Raw genomic sequence first — 8,294 nt, 5'->3', positions numbered from 1 at the left:
AGTTTAAGTCTCAAAGTCTATTATCTTAGGTATTATCTTATATAATTTTTGAAAAAAAAAAAAGGATAACAACTTGTCTTTTATATTATTATTTGTTTGAAATTTAAAAATAAAAAATTAATTTGTATTACTAAATATACTTTTTATTTTCTATCTTTTTAGTAAGGATTTTGAAAAACTAAACAAAAATTTAGAATTTTTAGAATTCTTTTGAACATTGAAAATGAAAAGATAAGAAATAATTTTCGTGACATAATAGGCCATTTACTCAACGAAAGTTTTATGTGTTCCTATTCCTTAAATTTTGAAATCTTTTTGTCAATATTAGCAATTTCTAATATTTTTGTGAATATTTGGCTTGCACCATCTATTATTCAAAATATGAGAAGTTATACGAGGGATTTATTTGTTCACGTATATAAATGCTTGTTTCTTAAATTTTAAACATTGAAAATGAGTTGTTCTCTTTATATGTTTGATATTAATGAATGTTGGATTCATTTGTCATTATGTTTAACATTTAAAATATAGACACAAACACATGGAGAGACATGTTTTCTATACAATTTTCTTCAAAACATGTATCATAGAGCAAGTTAATAATGAATAAAGGTATAACACAACTTGATGTTTGTAGAATACATAAAGGGGTAGGTGTGTTTTATAAAATAATGTGTCTTATGAATTGCTTTTCGAAGCTAAAAAATTAAAAGTAAGGTTGTGAGGTTGTGTTTGATAATAATACTCTTAGATTTGAATGTTAGATTTGTATGAAACCCTATGATTGTGCATTGAGTATGATCTAAATCTAAACAAAACAAATCTAAAGTTAAAAGTTCAAATTTGAAGCTTTGAAATATGGTGTAAGGTTGTGTTTGAAAGCATAAATTTCATGTCTTACATTTAGATTTGTGTGAATTTGGATAAAATATAAATACAATTTTATATTACATTTTATCTAAGTCTGCACAAATCCAAATCTAAATACCAAAATCTAAGCTCCATAATGTGGGTGAGCTTCCAAACACTAATGTTATCTTGGAGAGCATGGATTTCAGGATTTGGACTTGCATTTGCATCAATTTGGATAAAAATTAGTACAAGTTTATATTATTCAAATCTATACATGTAATTCAAGGTTCGAACTTTGAGTTTTAAGAACAATTATTGAGGAGGCTAGAGGTAAGTGGTGAGCATGCAAAAGCATGTTTGCCTTACTTGAAATGAATACCTTACGAGGAGTTGCCAAATGTTCCATGCTTGGGGTGGGGGGAGGGGTAGGGTGTTGGGGAAATAAAATCAATGCTCCTACTTAAGTAACTAAAACCTAACTTGTGGCATCATTATTGAGAACCAAGGATAGAGAGACAACTCGATATAAAGGATACCCATAACCCTACTACTACTTTCTATATATAAAGGATAAAGAGACAACTCGATATAGTATAAAGGTATACCCAAAATTTTGCTGCTACAATAAACAATGCAATGACTACAACCCGTGATGCTATGCTATTTTTCTAGTTATCCTACTCACTTTAGCAATGGATGGGTTTTTTTTAGAGCCATGCTTCGATGACTTTTTGTATTCTTCTGTGTAGGAGTCCCTTAAGAAGATCATCACCTTTTTAAGAGGGCACTAGCTAGAATCTTTGATGTTGGTGCATCTTAGATTTTGGATCAACAATTTGGTGCCATCTATGGGAAATTGTAGCAATAAGTCATGATACCCACTAGGGGAAAAAAGGGAAGGTTGGCATTGACTTGACAATCCTTGTTAGCATGAAGAGTCCTTGCCTCCATCAGGGCGCATACTCATGCAACGAATATTTCAAGGCATTTAGGATCAATGAAAACATTGGCAAAGAATGCCCATGCCTTACTTAAGTATGGCCTTGCAAATAGGGAGAGGAGTAGCTCACAGTTTAGGAAATCTTTGCTTTAATGGAATACTAAAGCCTTGAAGGCTCAAGGAAACTTTGTTGCCCTCACTAACCCATTGAAGGAAAGTTGAACGAGCAACCTAGGCCCCTTCTGAGAAGGATAAAGGTGGGTGAATGAAGTTGAAAAGATCTTGTGGAACCCAAGCATTCCCCTAAAAAGTTGAAAAACAGATAAAAAAGAACTCCCTTTAAAGGAGATAATGGAGGAGACTTTATGGAAGGGTTTATTGAGTCTTACAATGAGACCATGGATTTAGTGGACCACCTCGAGATATTTTGAGCCATCATGGTCCCCTACGAGGCCTTGTATGCCATTATGTGCCAGTTTTTGCCACACTACTAAGAGAGATAACCTAGACTTGGTATTAAGGGTTTAAATAATGATTATTTCAATTTTTGAGGATTTTAGTGCTTAGTTCCTAGTTGAGGTCTTGGGCCCAACTTCAATGAGGTATTGTCTGCTTTGACCCTTTGTGTAACGACTCGGAAAATTTTAACGATTTAAAATAATAAGGAGGATAATAAAAGGAAAAAAAAAAGGAAAATAGAAGAAAAGGGAAAAGAAATTTTAAAAAGGAAATAAGTAGGCACTCGTCGACGAACTTGATTTTCTCGTCGACGAGCTATCTCCTTAACTCGTTGCCGAGTATGCATGTCTCATCAACGAGGGTTTACCAAGAGAGGTTCTTATATTTCTGAATTTTGGGGACGAGTTCCTGGTTTCGTCCACGAACTGTGTTCTTGGGCTTGTCGACGAGGCCACATGGCAAGTTGCCTATAAATAGGCAAAAATCAGAATTTCAGCGTAAGAATTCATTTCCTCTTATGTTGACCTCTTTGCTTTCTCTCTTCGAATCCAGTACGATTTTAGCTCAATTCAACGATCAGAAACTATCACGAGACTCTTGGGAAGATTCTCTACAACATAGGCGGAGCACAATTTTGATTTGAGAAGTTTGGAAAACATCCCAAAATCAGGGTAAGTGAGATATTTTAAGGTTTTATTATTATTTTGAAATATATGGAACCTATGAAGTATTAAATGAGTATTTTTCTGAGATTTGAGTAAGTTGGGATTTTTGAACTACAGGGTCTCGTGTTTGTTCGATTTTAGGTAGAATCCCGAGGAGCAGGTAAGGGGAAATACTTTATAAAAGATTTTTATTAATTTTAAATTGGTTAATTTTGGGTATAAAATTATATATATTTTGGTATAATTTTCTGAATGTTGCAGACATTGAAAATATTGTCTTTGATTATATATTATATTGGGAAAAATCGTGTGGCATGAAAACAACTTTGATAATTAAATGGTTGTGAGTATTGCGAAATTATGTTTAATTGTGTGATTGTGAATATTGTTTGGGCTACGAATTCTACTTGGTTGAAAACACTAGTTGATTGTGGATACTGCCTGATTGTGTATACTGTGGAAGGTGCATGGTTGTGCTTGAGTGGTTGGTTTTGTTATTGATTTGTATTGTGGTTCATGTAAATTGCGATATAGTGTTGGCAATGGTATGAGGAGGTCGTTATATCGAATCTGATATAACCGTCATATAACGTTGGCAGTGGTATGAATAGGTTGTTATATGGGCGTTTATATTGAGGGGTAAAACATTGACAGTGGTATGAGGAGTTTGTTTTACCTATTTACCATGAAAAGGGTGGTATGTGTTGTAATCTGTGTGATGATTAGTCCCGTGTGGACCGTGTAACCTGTGTGGTTGATAGTCCTGTATGGACCAATCCTGTGTGGACGTGTATGTTGTATGTATGATAGTCCTGTGTGGACCAATCTTGTGTGGACATGTATTTTATATGGATCAGAGTCCTGTGTGGACGTTGTATTCTGTGTGGATATGGACCCTGTGTGGGTGAGAATGTAGAATGTGTAAATCCTGTGTGGATTGATTGTGATGTGTGTGTACATGTGGAACTTTGTGAAATGGTTATTATTGGCTGTGTGTGACTTTAATTGCATAAGTATTTTTGGTAAATTAGATTACTTCGCCCGAGGGATTGCTAAGGAAGGCGAGTGCTCTGGTAATTATTTGTGGATACCAGAGTAGAGGGAAGTCACTTGTATGGGTGGGTGACCTTTCCTATTCTCAGAGACTTTACCTGGATACATAACCCGAGGGCTTACTAAGAAAGGTGAGTGTCATGGTGTTAGCACTAGAGCAGAAGGAATCTACTTGTATGGGCGGGTAGACTTCCTTATTCTCGGGAATTAATAGTAAAAATAATTATGTATGTGTGTATGTGATTGGGTGATAGAGAAGTTGACAATGATGTGATTAAGGGTGCATTTTCTCTCAGCTGCTTTTAATAGTGAAATACGATTATATGTGCATTTTATAATTATATTAAACACTTTTGCCACACACTGTTGTAACTTATTTCTTCCTTAATGAGAGGTGTCTCACCCCGATGAATATTTAATCATTTCAGGTATTCCAGGTGATCGAGCTTAGATAGCTCCAAGGCGGGGTTCATTTTTGTGAGTGGATACCAGAACGAATATGTGTTTAGTTTTATGTTCAATATATATTTCGTCCTGGATATGTAATATGAAGATCAAGATTGTACTTTATGGGTTTGCATATGTAAATATAGAACTATGGTATTTTTTTTTGAGATTATTTAATTAATTCTATTGCATGAATGGTATCAGAGACGTATGATTGGTCTAATAATATTCTGGGCCCCACGTGGCGAGTTCGGGGCATTATAGTTGGTATCAGAGCCTAGCGGTCTTGCAGACTTTAGGAGAATTAATACTAGAGTATAGGTTTGAGTTGAATAAAGGTAGGAATGGGTAGATTAGGGTGTTAACAGGAGTTTGAGTTTGTTTCATAGCTTGGAGGCAAAAATTCCTTGATGGACTTCTATGATTTTTTGAATCAGTCGACGATTTCAAAAAAATACGGTAAATTCATCGATGGTGATGTTTCCTAGAGGCAAAGGCGTGGATGAAGGAGGAGGAAGCGAATTAGGAGTTTCTAGCGGGGATGAGATTGACACCTCTCGACTGTTGCAAGGAATAACTCGTCAGTTAGGGAAGAGATGAGACGGGAATTCGGGGGATCAAGCTACCCAATAGTGCACCAGGGTTGCACGATTGATCAATTCACCCGTATGAAACCCTCATCTTTTGAGGATGGTACTGACCTGATCAAGGCTGAGACGTGGATGCAAGAGATGGAGAAGTTAATGGCAGTGTTAAACTGCACTGAGTACCAAAAGGTTCTTTTCGCCACTTTCAAGCTAGATAGAGAAGCTGAACGGTGGTGGCACGCAGTGAAGTTGTTGGAAGAATAGTGAGCGGTACCTATAGCAATGACCTAGGGTTGTTTTAACCAGGTCTTCTATGATTGATACTTTCCCGCCACCACCAAAAATGTGAAGGTGGAAGAATTTTTCAACTTGACTCAGGGGTGCCTCATTGTTCAGCAATATGCTGCTAGATTTCTGGAACTTTCCCGCTTTGCACCTTCTATGGTTCCAGATGAATACCAAAAGTCGAGATGGTTTGAAAGGGGTCTAAATCAGAGGATTCACGAGTGCATGGAATGTTTGCAGATTCAGGATTTTGCGGAATTGATGAAGAAAACCACTGTTGCAGAGTCGAGTTTGTAGAGGGGTGTAGAGGCGTCCGAAAGAAGAAGGAGACCCATGTCTCCCTGTCCCCAAGCAAATGTCATACAAGGGTGGTGGAGGGGGGGGGGGGGGGGACAGATATGTTGCAGGTTAGGGGTAAGAAAGAAATGATCGAGGACGACCAGACGATTCGTCACGCCCCCACTGCCCTAGATGTAACCAACGACATTGGGGAGAATGCTAGAGTAGGGGTGTCATGTGCTATAGATGCGGTAAATATGGTCATATAGCCCGGTAATGTCGATAACTGCCGAACTATGCACCTGCTCCTAATCAGAATCAGAGGAACAACCCGGTGTCTCGCGACGGCGGTGCCCCGAAACGTGTTTATATGATGGGTACACCGGAGGGGGACGATGTTAAAGGCGCAGGTAATATTTCTACGTTAGCATGAGTTTTAATTTCTTTTGAATTTGCATAATTCGGTGTTGCATATGTTTGAATTGATTTAAATGCATGAATGTGTTTAGTTGTGAGAAATGGGTGATTAAAAAATTTCGAGGACGAAATTCTTTTAAGGAGGGGAGAATGCAACGACTCGGAAAATTTTAACTATTTAAAATAATAAGGAAGATAATAAAAGGAAAAAGGAGAAATAGAAGAAAAGGGAAAAGAAATTTTAAAAAGGAAACAAGCAGGCACTTGTCAACGAACTTGATTTTCTCATCGACGAGCTATCTTCTTAGCCTCGTCGTTGAGTATGCATGTCTCGTCGACGAGGGTTTACCAAGAGAGGTTCTTATATTTCTGAATTTCGTTAACAAGCTCCCGATTTCTTCCACGAACTGTATTCTTGGACTTGTCGACAAGTCCAGATGTCTCGTCGACGAGGCCACGTGGCAAGTTGCCTATAAATAGGAAAAAAATTAGAATTTTAGCGGAAAAATTCATTTCCTCTTCTATTTCTCTCTCTAAAAATGTCCTCTCTGCCTTCTCTCTTCGAATTCGACCCAATTTTAGTTTGATTCGATGATCGGAAGCTACCACGAGACTCCCGGGAAGTTTCTTTGCAACATAGGTGGAACACAATTTCGATTTAAGAAGTTTGGAAAACTTCTCAAAATCAGGGTAAGTGAGATATTTTAGGGTTTTATTATTATTTTGAAATATATGGAACCTAAGAAGCATTGAATGAGTGTTTTTTCTGAGATTTAAGAAAGTTGGTATTTTTGAAATATAGGGTCTCGTGTTTGTTCGATTTTAGGCAGAATACCGAGGAGCAGGTAAGGGGAAATACATTATAAAAGATTTTTATTAATTTTAAATTGGTTAATTTTGGATATAAAATTATATATATTTTGGTATAATTTTATGAACGGTGCAGGCATTGAAAATATTGTTTTTGATTATATATTAGATTGGGAAAAATCGTGTGGCATGAAAACAAACTTTGATAATTAAATGGTTGCGAGTGCTACAAAATTATGTTTTATTGTGTGATTGTGAATACTGTTTGGGCTGCGAATTTTACTTGGTTGAAAATACTGGTTGGTTTTGGATACCACCTGATTGTGTATACTGTGGAAGATGCGTGGTTGTGCTTGAGTGGTTGGTTTTGTTATTGATTTCTGCTATGGTTCATGTAAATTGCGATATAACGTTGACAGTGGTATAAGGAGGTCGTTATATCATACTTGATATAACCATCATATAACGTTGGCAGTAGTATGAGGAGGCCGTCATATGGGCATTTATATTGGGGGGTAAAACATTGGCAGTGGTATAAGGAGTTTGTTTTACCTATTACCATGAACATGGTGGTATGTGTTGTAATTTGTGTGATGATTAGTCCTGTGTGGACCGTGTAACCTGTGTGGTTGATAGTCCTGTGTGGACTAGTCCTGTGTGGACGTGTATGTTGTATGTATGATAGTCCTGTGTGGACCAGTCCTGTATGGACATGTATTTTATATGAATTAGAGTCCTGTGTGGATATGGACCCTATGTGGGTGAGAATGTAGAATGTGTAAATCCTGTGTGGATTGATTGTGATATGTGTGTACATATGGAACTTTGTGAAATGGTTATTATTGGTCGTGTGTGATTTTAATTGCATAAGTATTTATGGTAAAGTAGATTACTCCGCCCGAGGGCTGCGAGTGCTCTAGTAATTATTTGTGGATACCAGAGTAGAGGGAAGTCACTTGTATGGGTGGGTGACCTTCCCTATTCTCGGAGACTTTACCTGGATACATAACTTGAGGGCTTATTGAGAAAGGTGAGTGTCATGGTGTTAGCACTAGAGCAGAGGGAATCTACTTGTATGGGCAGGTAGACTTCCCTATTCTCGAGAATTATTAGTAAAAATAATTATGTATGTGTGTATGTGATTGGGTGACAGAGAAGTTGACCATGATGTGATTAAGGGCGCATTTTCTCTCAGCTGCTTTTAATAGTGAAATACGATTGTATGTGTATTTTTTAATTATATTAAACACTTCAGCCATACGCTACTGTAACTTATTTCTTCCTTATTGAGAGGTGTCTCACCCCAGCGAATATTTAATCTTTTCAGGTCTTCCAGGTGATTGAGCTTAGATTGCTCTAGGGTAGGGTTAGTTTTTGTGAGTGGTGATTATGCACCGAAACTGCGTAATTGGACGTTTAACCCAAGCTTTACGGTTTATATTTTTAATTAAATATCTAAAATTGTCAAATATTTTAATAAAATGCCAAAATCATCATTCT

The sequence above is a fragment of the Malania oleifera genome, chromosome 9 (assembly GCF_029873635.1).
Source record: "Malania oleifera isolate guangnan ecotype guangnan chromosome 9, ASM2987363v1, whole genome shotgun sequence".
NCBI classification, from domain to species: domain Eukaryota; kingdom Viridiplantae; phylum Streptophyta; class Magnoliopsida; order Santalales; family Ximeniaceae; genus Malania; species Malania oleifera.
The sequence above is the reverse complement of the archived record's forward strand: the minus strand, read 5'-3'. Positions refer to the sequence as shown.